We start from the raw sequence: 16,949 nt of genomic DNA, 5'->3' as shown, positions 1-16,949 counted from the left end.
ATTTTTTTGTTTGTTATGTTGAGAACTTTTTATAACTTTTGATTACTGATGATTAATGTTTTATAATATACTATAAACTAAGTTCTAGGAATATTGATATCTGTTAATTTCTACTTTTTTATTAAATCAATTGAAATTCTAGAACCTTTCCCCTCTAAATGCATTTTATAATTATTCTGACCAGTTCTATGAAGTAACTTTTTGGTAGTATAGGTATGTTATACATGTATAAATTAATTTAGACAGTATCATAATTTTTACAACATTGATTGCATCCTAACCATTGAATTTCTCTTTAATTATTTAGGAACTTATAATCTAATAAGGAAGATAATGCATTTATATAAATACATATGGTATAAAGCAGCATGTGGTAAGTACCAAAACCATGCTACAATCAAAATAGCATAGAAGATCAGAGGTAATTTCTAACTGGAGAGATTTTATGGAAGATAACTATCATCATAATCATATTTATTATAACAACTGACTTTTTAATAGCTTTAAGGTATTAAGAAGTGGGTTTAACATTTAAATTAAAGTTCTGCAGAATAGATATTATTTCAGTAAATGGTGAAAAGCCTTAAGAACCATTTAGATATAGGAACTGTATGAAAAGCAGTCTAGATGTTATAGAGTTAAAGATAACTTTATATACTGTCAAGAAGTCCAGCTTAGTACTTTATTGTCAAGTACCCTACCAAGGTAAATGAAGAGAGTTAGGAAAGATAAGGTTAGAAAACTAGAATGTAGAGGGCCTTGAAAGCCTTGCTGAGCAGTAGGGGGCATATTGGGTGTTCCATGGAGAGACATTGTGGCTTTTTAAGCTGGAGAATGATAAATCATATAAATGTAGCAGTTGAGCAATGATTTATGGGATAGATTGGAGGGGGAGAGTCTGGAAGGAGACAAATAAGTTATTAGGTTCTTTTTTTGTTTGTTTGCTGAGACAATTGAAGTTAAGTGACTTGCCCAGGGTCACACAGGTTAGAAGTGTTAAGTGTCTGAAGTCAAATTTGAACACAAGTCCTCCTGACTTCAGGACTGGTGCTCTATCTGCTGCATCAACTACCTGTCCCAAGATATTAAGTTCTTCAAATAATTCAAGGCATTGTGGGACATGAGGCTCTTTCTCTGTGTCTCTCTCTTGTCACACCTACATATATAATTAAACATATGTACATGGATATGTATATATAATGTATGTCATATTTGTTGTAAAATCATATTTTTGCTTTTTTTTTGTTTTTGTTTTTGTTTGTTTTTGTTTTATGATCATTCTTTCCTATGCTCAAAAGTGGCCAACAATTCATCAAAGGTTCATTATGTGTCTCTTTCATGTAGAAAGCACTGTTCTAGTATTAGGAGATTAGGTAAAATTTTAGATAAGACATAGTTCCCTGCCATTTTGGAACTGACAATTTAGTCAGGACTTGTTTAATAACCATTTATTCAGGAGGCTCTGTGAATAGGTCTGGATCTGGAGTTAGGAAGACTTGAGTCCTGCATGATCCTAGGCAAGTTAACTAGTTTTTGTCTGACTTAGTTTCCTCATCTATGAAAATGGATCTTATTATGCAATTCCCAGGGTGGTTGTTAAGGATTAAATAATATAATATCTGTAAAGTATTTTGCAAGTGCTATGTAAATGGTAGCTATTATTATCCAGTTATTATCAGGAATCTAAGGAAAAGTAGCATGAATTCTTGGCATCAAAATTTAAACTCACTTATATTCTGATTTATCACTCTATTTCTTTTTAGCCTCTGGATCTTTAGGGACTGCTGTCATGTTTATAACTGAATTGATTTTATTCGCTAGCCTCATTGCTGCCAAGATCCATGAACAATTGTAATAGTTATTTTAAGTATAAATGGCTGTACAAACTATGTTTGTTTAGATATTCTTATTGTATGGGGCAAGGCATGCTATTATAACCTCTCCCTTCCCTTCCTTTTACCTTCTCTTTATTTTTCCTTCCCTCTTCCTCTGCCTTTTCCTTTTTTTCTTCCTTTCCTTTCCCCTCACTTTCTGTTTCTTCTCTTTCTTTTCTGTCCCTGTCCTTTTCCCTTACCTGCCATTTCTTTCCCCTTCTCTCTTGCCTCTCTCACACTTGCATTTGAAGCCATTTTCTGATACTATGGGAAAGTCAGGCTTTAATTTTATCTGGAAAATGGAAATCATACTTGAAGTATCTTATCCACAGGATTGTTGTGAGGTTCATGTAAGATAAGGTGTGTAAGGTGTTTGACAAACTTTAAAAACACTATGTAAATATCAATGTTCATTATCATCATTATCATAGCAACAGCATTCTCTTTTTTAGTGATCAGTGCTGTATCAATGATTATTTTTCTTCCATGTGAAAGTAACTTTTCATACTTTTAAAAGTTATGTTTGCTGATTTCAGGAGTATGTTTTGTGAGTCACAAACAGGTAGTATGATTCAGTGGTCTGGGCAGTCACTGAGTTTCAATCCCAGCTCTGCCAAAGACTTGTAATAAAGCCTAAGGCAAGTTACTTAACTCCAGTTTCTACACCTGTAAAATGGGAATAAAGATAATATTTACCTATCCCATGACAGTTGGGGCAAATCTATTTAAAAATAGATGGGCAAATTTATTTAGCTTCTATAAAGCTTTCTGAGAGCTATAGATGAAAAGGACTGAGAATTATATCAGGGGAAAGTATTTATGTTGTTATTAGTGTAAGTTGCTTGGCATATCTCTATTAAACACATCAAAGGTATTCTCACCATTTGGATTTATCCTCAAAAAATGGGCTTTACCTTTTTTCTTGAAGGGTATGGGCGTATATGAAACCTAGGATGGGTGTGTCTAGGGGGGCTCAGGGGAGGAAGATGTATAAAGGACTATCAACAAGCAGGGAATATCAGTCTCAGAGTCTTAAGTAAAGCAGACCTTTTAAGTTAGATGGCCTTAGGTAAAATGATTAAAAGGAACTAGGAGTAGGGAGACTAGGAGTCCATTGCACACTTCTCTTCCTTCCTCCTCCCCCAGTATCTCAATGTGATCATTCAGGAAGCAGGAAAGTCACAATCACCTTAGCTTTGCACAGAATTGTCCTAAGGAGAACAGGAGAATTAACCTGTAGCAGAAAGGTTTTAAGTAAATAGCTTCCAAATAATTTTAGTTATTAAACACTTAAAAAACTTAAGAAAATTTTGTTGTTTTCTTTAATATATTTTAAAATAGAATACATATTTATGTGACAATTAACTTGCTTCTATTCCAAAGAGCCCCTAGTTCTAACTAGTTGCCTTACAAAAGCATGTTCCTATTTAAATGAGAAATTAAGAGAGTAGGTGTTTATGACTCATGTAAATGCATTCTCCTACTGAAAAGGAGTCCTCAAAACTGTTTTCTCTAGAAGGGGCATTGGAGTGGATAATCATTAGAGTCTGTATCTATACATTTAACAAATTTGATTCAACAAAATTTAGTCAGCATTAGACTACTGCAATGCACTGTGCTAGATATGGGGGGATGAAAAGTCAAAACAACAACCATGAATAATACCTTTTCTCAGGGATCATATATTTTTCCCCCATTTTGTAATGTTCTTTATATTTGGAGGATACTGGATACATTTTAAATGATGGTGATTGGAAACTCTGTGATATATTTCAGATTTTACTGGGACTCATACCCAGAATACAAGTATCTCTATAAATAATGCAGGAGTGATGAAGTCAGTATCTCTAATAAGAGTTGCATTTGAAATGAGGAGACCTGGGTTCAAATCCTGGATTTGATTTTGATTGACTGTGATCTTTTTGAGATTCAATTATTTCTGCTAAATGAAGGGAGTGGACTAGATGACCTATAATCAATCAACTATTCAATCAACAAACATATATTAGTAACTATTATATTTGGAAGTACCATGGTAGGAACTAGGGATTCAAAGACATAAATGAAGCAGTCTTTGCCAGGAAAAACATATTGCCCTGAAGACAAAAACAATTTTGATTTTGTCTTCATATTAGGAGAGTCCCTAGCAGAGTTCCTGTCACATCAAGTAGTTACTAATATTTTTAGATTGATTGCCTTCAAGGTCCTTATAATCTAGCAGGGGAAACAGTGTATACATATGAGAATAAATGTATTGATATATACTCAATTCTATCTATTGAATTCCTGGCTTCCTTTAAATCTCATATAAAATCCCATGTTTCACAAGAAGCCTTTTCCAACTCCTTTTAATTCTAGTCCCTTCCCTCTGTTAAATTTCCCCTGTATATAGCTTATTTTGTGTATATGTGTTATATATATGTACACACATCATATATACATATATGTACACATGTGTATATATGTGTGTATATATATACATACATATGTACATAATATATTTACACACATACTTTTTGGGGGCATAGTTTAGCCCCCATAGTTTAGCCTAGCATATGGTAGAAGTTTAATAAATGCTTTTAAATTGATGAATTAAATATATACAAAATAAATATAAGGTAATTTCTGGATAGAAGAAGGCACCATCTACTATAGAGGTTCAAGAAAGACTCAAGGAAGTGATAGCATTTGAGTTAATAACTGAAGAAAGGGAAGGATTGTAAGAAGCTCCAATGCGGAGGGAATGTTTGAGACTTGCAAGATTAGCTCTGGAGATACTTGGCTTTGTATGGCTTTCTCTGGACTGCTTATTCTTTCAATGCCTATTTCCTAGGTTTTGAGTGCTCTTTCTACTTTTCATTTGTGCCTCTTGCTTTCCCTGACATCTCTTGGGATTTAGTTCAGGTCTCACTTTCTGCAAGAAGTCTTTTTGTATACAACTATTAGTTCCTTCTCTCAAAGATTGCTTTCTACTTACACTATTGATTCTTATATTCAGATATTTTTTGCATGTCATATTCTCCATTAGAATATGAGCTCCTTGAGAGCAGGAACTATGCTTTTGCCTTTGTTCGCATCCCCTATGCTTGCCACATGTAGTTGTTTTCAATTGTTTCTGACTGCTCATGACCCTTTTTTGAGATTTTCTCAGCAAAGATACTAAAATGGCTTTCCATTTCTTTCTTTAGATTATTTTACAGATGAGGAAATTTAGGCAGAGTTAAGTGAGGCACATGCCCTCAGTCTTTAAATCCATGATTCTATGATCTATTTCAGTAACAAAAGCAGTATCCAAGATCATATCCATTTGCTACTTTCATATGTCCAAAATATCCCAAAAACATCCAGGGAAATAGTAAAAAATCTTTATTTTATGGTTGTACCAAACCCATCTGGAAGTGACATAATTTGCTCAAGGTCCTTTAATGAGTCAATTTTAACTTAAGCCAGGAACTCAGAGCTGGGACATTGGACAGAGAATTACATTTGTAGTAAGCGGACCTGATTTTGGGGCAAGCCACTTCACTTCCCTCTTTGGGGGGAGTTCAATGACCACAGTTTAGTACATTATGAACAAGTTGGAATGAAATTCTGAGAAACAGTGACATTAGTTAAAATTTCTATGCAATGGACAGCCATTTAAATCATGTTTAGAGAATGTCAGGATAGAATTTTATTAATTCATTTATTTATTTATTGTTTTGTCTCCATATCCTCTAAAGGGGCTGACTGAGACTTTCCTGTATTCTCAAGGCATTAATGATGAGAATTTGAGAGGGCTAAAAGACCCCCAACTTCACCTACTCCTACAGCTGGCTTGTGTGTATAGGAGGTATCAGTCTTAAATAGGTAGAAATTATTCATTTTTACAACCATTTTTCATTCAAAAGCATTTGAAAAATCTGAACATTCAGGGGAGGAATCCAACATGTAAAAGCATGCAGATGTAGTAGCACTAACATCAAAAGGAAAAAAAAATACCAGGGAAAATGTCTTGTAAAAATGGACTTCATGCAACTCCAACGTGCATTTCATTATTTAGCTCTACAATAGGCATTTAGCTCTACAGTGTGTATTATCCCCTAACATGTTTATGATGAGCACCATATACGGTGTGCTACTCTTGTTCTATATCAGGGAGAATAATCTGATAATAGAAGTTGGGTCACAGCCTTCATTATAGGGTTCAAAGCATTTAGGATTGATAATGTTTTATTAGGTTCTTACTAAGTGCTAAGTCGGTACTTGACAATTTTCTAGTTCCGGCCTTTCCTGGGAGTTTGACTTGTGAATTCCTGGGGAAGAGCTTGTGTGCTTGGGAGGAGCAAGTTCATTGGTTGAAGTCGTTCTTCCAGAAGCCCTTGCATTATCCCACGCTCATTCTCTGGGAGGATAAAGAGGGCAGCTCTGGAGGAAAAAAGTCAGTCTCTGCTCTAGACCAGACTTGACTCGACTCTCTGCAGGAAGGGAAGTCACTTCTCTGGACAAGAGTTAATGGCAACTGTCTGGAGATAACGGTTCTCTACAGGAAGAAAAATCTGTCCAAGAGATTTAAGTTGACACAGCAGATCTCCTCCCAGAGAGCGATCGCCAGCTTCTGGAGACAACAGCACGTTACAATGTTTAACATTTGCTATCTCTCCCATGTCTCCCTTTTAACAATGCCAAAAAACTTAGCAAATGTCATTGAGAATGTGACAGTCCAATAATCTGATGTATGTGTCTAGAGGGAAAAAGCCTATTGAGATGCTCAAGTTAAACCTATGTCTTTAATGCCTTTGGTAGATTAAAATAATCCTTAAGGGAAATCCACTATGACAACAATCATTACACAGGTTTTCCAATCTCAGCTTCCACGCTGGATCAACTATTCCTTGAAACTATTTATGTTTCAGTGAAAAGCCACATTCTCAGTGTTGATTTTTTTAAAGCTTCCTACCCTATATTAAAAGGAATTTTAAGTTCTCACTTTCATCCTCATACATTAGGAAAGATCTTTCAATGCTCCATTTACATCCTTCCTCTACCCCCTCCTCTTTTTAAACTGGTGGAAAATAGTGGAAGGGAGGAAAGTAGCTCTTTCCACTCACAATCCAAAAATAAATGGATATTATCAAGTTGACTTGAGCTATTGGGAGCATTGGAGAATTATTTCTTACTGTATGAGTTCCAGAAATAGCAAAAAATATAATCTATATTTATGCTATTCAGTCAAATATTGCCACACTCTGATCTAAACACATCATCACTATTTTCCTTCTCTCTATGTCTTTCTGTGTCTCTTTCTCTGTCTCTGTCTCTCTCTCTCTCTGTCTCTGTCTGCCTCTGTCTCTGTCTCTCTGTCTCTGTGTCTGTCTGTCTGTCTCTCTCCCCTTCCTTCCCTATCTCTTTCCCTTCCTCCCTTCCTCCATGGATTTAAGGAAAAATGTAGCCTGAAAAGAACAAAACATCATCCTTTTCAATGATGACAGCTGTCCTTGGTGCCCTTCACCATGAAGCTTCAAATATATTATCTAATTAATCCTAAAAACATCCTTGTAAATTAGGAAGAAGCAGGTATTATTATCTTCATTAATATCTCCTCACATACATTTCTAACATTTTTAGGGGTGATGGGCTTTAAATCTATAAGCCTGTCTCTCTGAGGCATTCACATTAGTCATGTTTCCCAAGGTGATTATTAAATAAATATTGTAGAGCATCTAAACCCAAATGAATGCTCTTTCCAAGATGCTTTAAAGAGATGTTTCTTTCTAGAGACTTCTAAGTTTAATTTTACTATTTGACATCTTTGCATGGTATGAGACTGCATTATGAAATAGGTAGATTATGAGATTGAAATTTCCTTTTCTTGTGAGTAAGTATAATATTCGAGATCTCCAAAGAAGTGACCCATTGAATCAATAAGGAGTAGGTAAAGTTGATACCTAAATCTCTTTAGAGACATATTGTTGATGGGAAAAATCTGTTAGATATAGGTCATTTGTTTTAGAGGAGTGGGTCCCAAGTTGCTACTGAAAAAAAGATGAGACTCAGGAGAGCTGTCTTATTAAAAAGAAGTAAGGTAAACTGCAGAGGATATTCTTGTTTTTCTTTTGGGGTCCTTAAAGTGGTATATTTATGAGGTTTTAACAAGACTTCATAGGAAAATTAGATGGCTCAGTGGAATAGAGCATGTTGCAGAGAAAGTTTAAGTAGAGATTATATATATAAGCTGGAGATTCATGAAGGGATCAAGGAGGAGTGAGGGGCAAGCAATACAATCAGTATTTGGAGGGTGCAGGATATAAAGAGTCTGATTACCAGTAAGAAAAAAACACAATAAAAAAATTGGATGGGTCTTTTGAGTGTCAAAGCAATAAGAAAGATTTCAACTATGAAAGGATGCTCACAGAATTTGTACATCATCACATCAAAATCGAGATATACTTCCCATTGTCTCTATAAATCAAGGCATCCCAAAGAGGATGATAAGGGCCAAGAGTTTTAAGTTGAGAACAAAACTTATTCTGTTATCATTTGATTGATGATTCATTTCTGATGTCACAGATAAGGAAGTGCTAATCCAAGCAGTTTCATGGGAGATGGGAGTTTTTACTATGTGAGGTTTCAGGCACAGCAGATAAGAGAAGGGTTGACAGGAAGAGAAGGAGATATTTCTAGAGAAAACAGAGTGTGTTGCAAGAAGATCAGCTTCAGAAAAAGTTTGTTTCCCCCCCCCCCCAACTAATGCAGTTCCAGATTCAAACCAGGAGTGAGAAGCACAAAAATTTAAATTCATCTAAAAGACATATTAGCTCTTTAAGTTAGCATGATAGGCTTAAACCAAAGCAGAAAGGAATTAAGTTAGCTGGAAGAGGGTAATCCTTGACTGGAAGGATTAGCCTGGCATGGAATACCTTATTTATTCCAATCTTTATGCCTTCCATGTTTCTGCCAAACTGAGCTATTTTTTTTCTCACTTGCCTTTTCTCTGTTCTATATGCTCACACAGACCATTTCCCTAATTTTGAAATTAATTTTCTAAACTTTTTTTTAATCAAAAGTTCTTTCTTTATTTCAGCTTTTGTTTAGATACCACCTCTTCTAGGAAGCCTCTCTTGCTCCCCACCGCTTCCCCCATTGCTGCCTTATAATATTTCTTATACATTTTATTGAAATCTCTATTTTACCTGTTATATAATATTCTACCTTATCGATATGTATGAGTATACACACACACACACACATACATTCATCCATTCATCTATCTATGTATCTATCTTTCTATCTATCCCATCTATCTCAAAACTCCCATTCCCAGTTAAGTTATTAGTTCTTTCAGGTGAGAGACTTTTATTTTTATTTTTTTAAACCAGGGCTCAGCCCATTACCTTTCTCATTGTAGGCATTTCGCATAGGTTTATTTAGTTGACTGTATTGGATATAACCCTTATCATATGAATTTGGACAATTTCTTCTTCACTAGGAGAAAGGGGGATTTTAAAAAAAGCAAATACATCTGTCTGTGTGATGCTTTAGCATAATAATAATAGTCCTGTCTTGAAACAGGAGGCTGTATTAGACAACAGCACAAGGATGTCATCTAGCCCCATGAGTCTATAGTTAAAAAATGCTTTGTTGGAGCAATATCTATATTCCCTCCACCTTAAAAGCAAACACACTAGCACCAACCAAAAGGGAGTATCCTAAGAATCCATTCACAGAATTACTCCTGTGCTTACATCAAAAGTACTGCATTTTGTACAGAGAGTGATTACCTCTGGTAACTCATCAGGTTCTTTGATGATTTAATACCTTGCTAGTTATCTTTTTTTTTTTTTTTTCTGGAATGTCTAGCACTTTAATGGTGAATGGATCTTGAATGCATGTGTTGTAGAGTTACCTAAATTAAAAAAAAAAAAAAAAAAAAAAAAGGAAAGTGAAATTAATGACTGGGCAGAGCTAAAAGACTCTTGCTGGCCATAATTACTTTGGCTTCAGCTTGATGACATTGAGAAGGGACTGACTTTTTTTTCCCCTTGATGAAGCAGATGACTGATGTCTGGCCCATCCCTCTTTGGCTTGTCAACAAGAAGGGAAGTCCCCACCCCTTAGTGGAACAGCTACATCACAATCCTGATCTCTCAGGAATCTCTGAGGCAATCTGCATGAATTTAAATCTCTTTAATTAGTCCTTAAGGGGAACAGCATGGCAATTTAGAAATAGTTTCTCTGTGTGTGTTATATTGATTTGAGGAATATTTTATATATTGTTTCTACTACTTGTCTGATGCTTTAAGATAATAAGCCATTCTATGAAATCCATGATCTGATGCTTGATACTACGGTGTTTTCTCTAATTAAAGTTTTGCTTTACTATTTTATGAAGTCTGTGCTATTTGCTATAGATAGCTAGGCTATTTATTATATGTAGCTGAATAGTGAAAAGAAAAAAAGTTATCAGAAGGTGGGGACAAATAAATCATTCCATATCATTCCTTTCAATCTCTCCTTTCTTACCTTCCCAAGTTCAGCTAATTCAAATGCAAGCTTTTGGGGTTCAAGTCTTGGAAATAATATGGTAAGTAATGGATGCTATCAAGATCTCCAAGGACTTTTTAAGGTTACTTTATAATATTCAGAGTCCAATTATATTATTATAATTTTTTATAATATTCAGTAAAACAGATCTGTTCTGAATATCTAATGAAGGCTATTATTTTCTCCAGCTTCTCTCATTCTTGACCCAATGTGCTTCTTTATCTAGGTTGGAAAATATGTTAGGAATGGATGAATGAAGTGGAATATAAATATACTGTTAATTGGTATCTCTTTAGAGCAATATCTGTATCTAACTCAGTAACTTCTAGTGTCTGGCACAGTGCCATACACTCAGTAAACTTACATGAAATATTTGTTAATATTTCTACTTCTGCTGGAAGAACTGATCAGACCACTGGAACTTTTCCTCTTCCTTCCCTCTCTTCCTCTGGTTCACCCTCCAACCCACAAACCTCTCTGCCTTGTAGCTCATAGGATTTAGAGTTGAAATATACTTAAAAGACCATTCAGTTCTCATGCTGTTGGCCAAGGGATCCCAAGGGGTTTAAGAATTATTGTTAAGGATCCAAGGATACATACTAAAAACATTGTTATTTTGATCTTTATCTCCATGTAAAATGGCTATATACAAAAAGCAAGCATCTTTTGTAGCCTAATTTTTTAGACATATATACTACAATTTTTTCAAACACTATTATTAATAAAATATAAATCATTGCAACTATATCACTAAATTTTTGCATGTGTTTTGTCAATAAATGGATACTAATAACACAACTACTCTCAAATGTGGGGGAAGGAAGGTGGTGGGTTCTGTTTAAAAGGTGTCCTATTCAGAAAGTTTGGAAATCAATGATATGTCCAACTTTTAAATATTATATATAAGGAAATAAAGATTCAAAGATATGAAATGATTTTTCCAAACACAACTGAAACAGAATTTCAACCTTGATCAAGTATGATTTTGTGATGTACTTTCATCTAATGCATTTTAGTTTTACTTTTTGTATGTTTTCTATTTCCTGATATATTTCTTCTCCCTCCCAAAGAGCCATTCCTTATATCAAAGAGAAAAAAAAAGTTATTTAATTGTGTTTATAATCATTTATAGATTAAAACTATAAGTTTTTTGAAGGCAAGTAATCATAGAATTATTTTGTTGCTCTTGATGCCACTTCCCTTTAAGCACAGAGAACCCACCCAAAGCTGAAGACATAATCATAATTTATAATGCTGAATCTGGTTTTTGAATGAGATAGAGAGCACTGACAGTATACAATAAGCACAGTTTTCTTGTTCCTAGCTCTTCAAGAAACATTAAAGCCATCATTAGAGATTATTGGTTTGCTCAAGGATTACAAAAGTAAATAACTTCTCTCTGAAAGTTTATGAGAAGCTGACCTATGACCTATAGGTCAGTGAATCAAGATGGTATATTATACTAATAAACCACTTTTCCTCTCAAAGTACTATCACATTTATCATCTCATTTATCAAACTGCAGTCAAAAGATACATGGATTATTATCTGCATTTTTATGATAAGGAAATTAGAACACATAGAGGTTAAGTTAAATGGTTTGCTCTAGGTCAGACATTTAAAAATAATGAGCTGAAGTGAGATTAGTATCCTGGGCACCTGAATTATTTTTCTGTATCCTTTGTTCTCTGTTGGCTCCCTCTTGTCTAGAGTGTAAGAAATAAAGCTAGGTGTTTTAACTCCCACTCATACTGTATTTTTGTGAATAAACACTGAAAAGGAAGAAACTCCAAACTGGAAATTAATACCAAATTCTTAGGTAATAGGTGTTTTCTATTTCTAGCTATTAATAGCTCCCTTAATATTTTTGGAGCCCTATGTAAATATCAGGTTCAGTGCCTCTAGTGTTGCCCAGTTTATGATAGGTTATAACAAACCATGTCTATTTATTGTGAAGAAAATGATCCATGATATGTTTATCTTTACTTAAAATGTCTTCCTATGGTTCACATAAAGAATGAAGTCTTCAAAAAGTAAACTGGAGTAGCTATGTGGCATAGTGGATAGAGCACCAGTCCTAGAATCAGGAGGATTGTTAGCTATGTGACCCTGGGTAAGTCACACAACTTTGGCGCCCCCCCCCCCAAAAAAAAGGAAGTAAACTGGACACAACTATCAGCATTACCATAATATAGAATACTGTATTTGGAACAAACCTTAGAGATGACTACTCCATTCCTTTGTTTTACAGAAGAGAAAGCTGAGACCCAAAATGATTTTTTCTCAAAGTTATTTAAGTAATTAATTGAAGAAAGACATCATAGTATTGCAGAGTAATTGTTGAGTTTGGAATCAGAAAGACCTATTCTCAGTTCCTGATTCCAATACATAATGATTGTATGACTATGGATAAAACATTTAATCTCTTAGTACCCTCATAATATTTCCAGTCTATTAACCCATAAGTCCACAAGCATTTATCAAACTCTTCTTATATACCATACTGTGCAAAATATTGAGGATATAACAACAACATCTCCACCCTGGCACATTTTGAGACAATATATGCTTTCAAGGAACAAATATTCTATCAAGAAACAGAAGTGTGTACAGGTAGATATAAAATATGAACAAAATATAAAATAATTTCAGATGGGGCTCAACAGATGGAAAAATTAGGAAAAGCTTCATTTAGGAGGTGATGCTAGAATTTAACTTTAAAGGGCCCTGTAGATTCTGATAGAGGATTACAAGGAGTCACTGGAGATAGCCTATGGAAAGCCACAGAGAGGAGGAAGATAATATCATGTCTGAGGTCAAGGTGAATGGCTTATCTAGCAAAGGAGATTGAAAAGAAGCTGTCAGGCAGAAAGAAGAACCAGGAGAGAACAATATCACAGCAAAGACTATCTAGGAGAAAAGAATGGGCATCAGTGTCAATGCTGCAGATAGGGCAATTAGAATGAGGAATGGGGGGAAGGACATGGGATCTGGCAGTCAAGAGGTCACTAGTGAATTTGTAGTTTCAATTGAATGATAAATTTGGAAGCCAAATTATAAGGGACACATACATGTATATACATTTGCATAAAATATGCATGACATATGTCTGTGGATATACACACATATATATGTGTACATATATATATGTATATATATATATATATATATATATATATATATATATATATATATATATATATATATATATATATATATATAAAGAGGGGGGATAGAGAGACAAAAACAGAGAGACACACTAAAAAAGATGGTCACAGAGACAGAGAAGAGAGAGAGAATAATAAAGACATAACATAGGATGCTAAAACAGGAGAGAGGACCAACTGAGTGGTTTTTATGTTATTTTAAAATGATAGGGGAAACCTAAGCATGTTGGAAGACAGAAGGGAAGGTGTGAGTAAATTGGGATTATGGCCTTAATACTTTTCATAACAGAAGAGTTATTAATCTATATTGGTGGAGGGAGTTTCTATATCAGGGAGTTACTAACATTGTTAAAAGCACAAGTCTGAACCCAAAAGAATAATTGAAGGCAGATACAAAATTAAAATCCAAGTCCCCTGACTCTCAACGCTGCATGTTTTCACTGGATCATGACTTGAAATGACTTTCCCTCTATCGGCTTGTACATATATCAGTATTGTCTTGTCTAATTCTTCTAGCAAGGATGTTGTTGTTGTTGTTGTTGTTGTTGTTTTTCCTTTGTCTTGGCTTTGAGTCTGCAATTCTTTTGTGGTCAGGAGCCTGGGTTCCATTTCTAGTCTGGCCTCCTTGTTGCTTTTGTTTTTATGAACAAATCAATGCAACAAGTAAATTACTGGGAACAAAATCCTTTCAAGTGTCTTTAATGCAATAACAAATAATAATGAGCCATCATCTTTGACAGCTTAATGAAGCTCTGGGGAGAGAGGTGGTGACCATGCATGTGCATAAGAAGGCCAGATCCTGGCAAACTTGTACTCAGATAATGCCAACTCCATTAGCGGAGAGGATGAGGAAATTGGGTTTTCTGGGAATCTGGTTGTTTACTTCCTGTGGATTATTTTGCAATTATGTGCTCCTCAATAAAACCTCCCTGTCCCTGCAGGCAGCCTGCAGGTGTTACTCTGTAGGTGCTTGTCTCTGTATGTTTTGGGACATCTCAGTGGAAGCCAGAATGTGCATCTCACCAAAGAAACAAACTGTTAAAGCAAAGACCCCCTAAGTTATATAAGGAGTAATGATCATAGCTATTAATTATTAGCCCTTTAACATTTGCAAAGTACTTTACATGTATTAGTTCCTTTGTTCCTCCCCATAACCTTGTGAGTTATTATTAATTATTATCATTCCCATTTTTTTCAGATAAAAAAACTGAGGTTCAGTTACGTGAAAAGACCTACCCAAAGTCATACAGTTAATTAAATTTCTTAAGCAGTATTTGAACTGACTTTAAGTCCTGCACTCCATTCACTGTATTACTACCAAAATATTTCTTCCTTCCATCTTTGCCTTATAGTCATTATTAACGATTAATTCCTTGGTGCCCTGAAGACTTTTAGATTTATTAAAATAAACATAGCCCCCCAAAAGAGTAAGAGTAAATTGCTATCATTTCCCCTTTGTCAGGAACTATTTACAAGGTAAATTCACAATTTGCCTGTGAGAGGAGCCTTTTATTGTGGGACAAGAATAAGGGTCTGGATATACAAGATAATAAGGATCTCAGGATCTCAGGAATAGGGAGCATGAAATCATGAAAAGTCCAGTATTTCAAGCCAGAGGACACAAGTTTTTAAACTGAATCTTAGTTTCTTTATCAAATGAGAAGGTTGGGTAAGATCAGGTGTTATTAATCTATGGTCCATATTTCACTAAGAGGTCTATGGATAGATTTCATGAAGTTGGTGAATTTGGATAAGAAAAGAATTAAACATTTCATCTTTATTTTCTGAAGATATAGCATAGAGCATTTCCTTCAATTATTTAATAAGATTAATAGAAATAAACATTCATATAGTACCTACTATATTCCAGGAACTATGAAATGCTTTTACAAATATTATTTTATATGATTCTCATAACAACTTTGTGAGGTAGAGGCTATTATTATCCTCTGCTTTCAAATGTGGAAACTGAGGCATGATGAAGTCTGCTGACTAATTAGATACAATCCTTTTTATAGCTTTGTATTTTAGCCAAACTACCATTATGCAAAGGTTGATTGGCTGGTTTGCATGAGAGTGACTTACAGGCTTTTTCACAGTATTGAAAAAAATCTTTTAACACAAAAATTTAAGAAGCCTTGGAGTAGATGATATCTATTGTACTTTTCAATATATCTGCTCATGATCCCTTGACTGAAAGTGGATTGTGAAAGGCAATAAGGATAAATATCTTCAAATTTTTTCTCATAGCAATTTTCAAAATTAACATATGAAAGCCTATGAGGAATGTTAGACCCAAGTTGATTTATTGAACAGTGAGTTCTAATTTTTTGCCAGTGTACAGATTGACAATCTCCAGAAATTTCCCATAATGTCTCAGAATAGAATTATGAAAACATATTGAATTGAGCTTTAATTAAGCAGACATTTACTAAATTAAAATGTTCTAATTTTCTAAATGCTTTTAATGTTACAGAATAGGGTTTTCCATCTATATTCCATATTCCTTCAATGCTCCATGCATTGGTCTAAGAGGTTTTGTGAATTAAAAAAATACTTTAATAGTATTTATTACATTTAATAATAATATTTAATATTATTATTATATTTCAATATAATTTACTACCTTTGTAATAATCTTTACTTTATTTTACATGTTTAAAAACATTATATTAAAAAGGAGAAATAGGCTTCCCAAAATTATCAAAGGGATCTATAACACAACAATGACTAAGGATCCCTATTTTTAATTGATATATAATTGCAAAGGATTTGGTTAAAGTATTCATCACCAAGGCATAGTAGAAACTATAGCAAGTGTGTTATGTCCTTGTCCACCATATAAGTGACATTGTTAATTGATGGTTTTGTTAGATCCAGATGACTGAACTGTGCTATCCACTGCTAAAAAAAAATAAAAAAAATAGGTGTACTTGTGGAAAATCCATCTGGGCTAGAGGAAGATCACTAAGAAGATCCTTATTTTTTAGCCAAATCATCATTATGCAAAAGCAGATTGATTGCTTTGTATGGGAGGAATCCTGAAATAAATATTTAGAGAAATGAATATTGAGTTAGAATTTAATTGAATGCAAATTTTATTTCTGACACATACTAACCACACAAGCATGGTCATACAAGTCCTCTGGGCTTGTTTCCTCATCTGAAAAATTAAGGTAATAATACCTGTAAATCTGTGTATAAATCCAGCTCAGGACCTCAGCAGTTATGGGAGCCTGGACAAGTCACTTAAACTCTTTGCCTCAGTTTTTCCATCTGCAAAATGAGGATGACAATAGCACCTACCTCACAGGGTTGTTGGAAGAATCAAATGAGATAATAGTTGTAAAAGTGGTTAGCATAAAGCCTAGCACATGTATATAAA

This window comes from Sminthopsis crassicaudata, chromosome 2, assembly GCF_048593235.1.
Source record: "Sminthopsis crassicaudata isolate SCR6 chromosome 2, ASM4859323v1, whole genome shotgun sequence".
Lineage (NCBI taxonomy): Eukaryota > Metazoa > Chordata > Mammalia > Dasyuromorphia > Dasyuridae > Sminthopsis > Sminthopsis crassicaudata.
Note: the sequence above shows the minus strand (reverse complement) of the source record.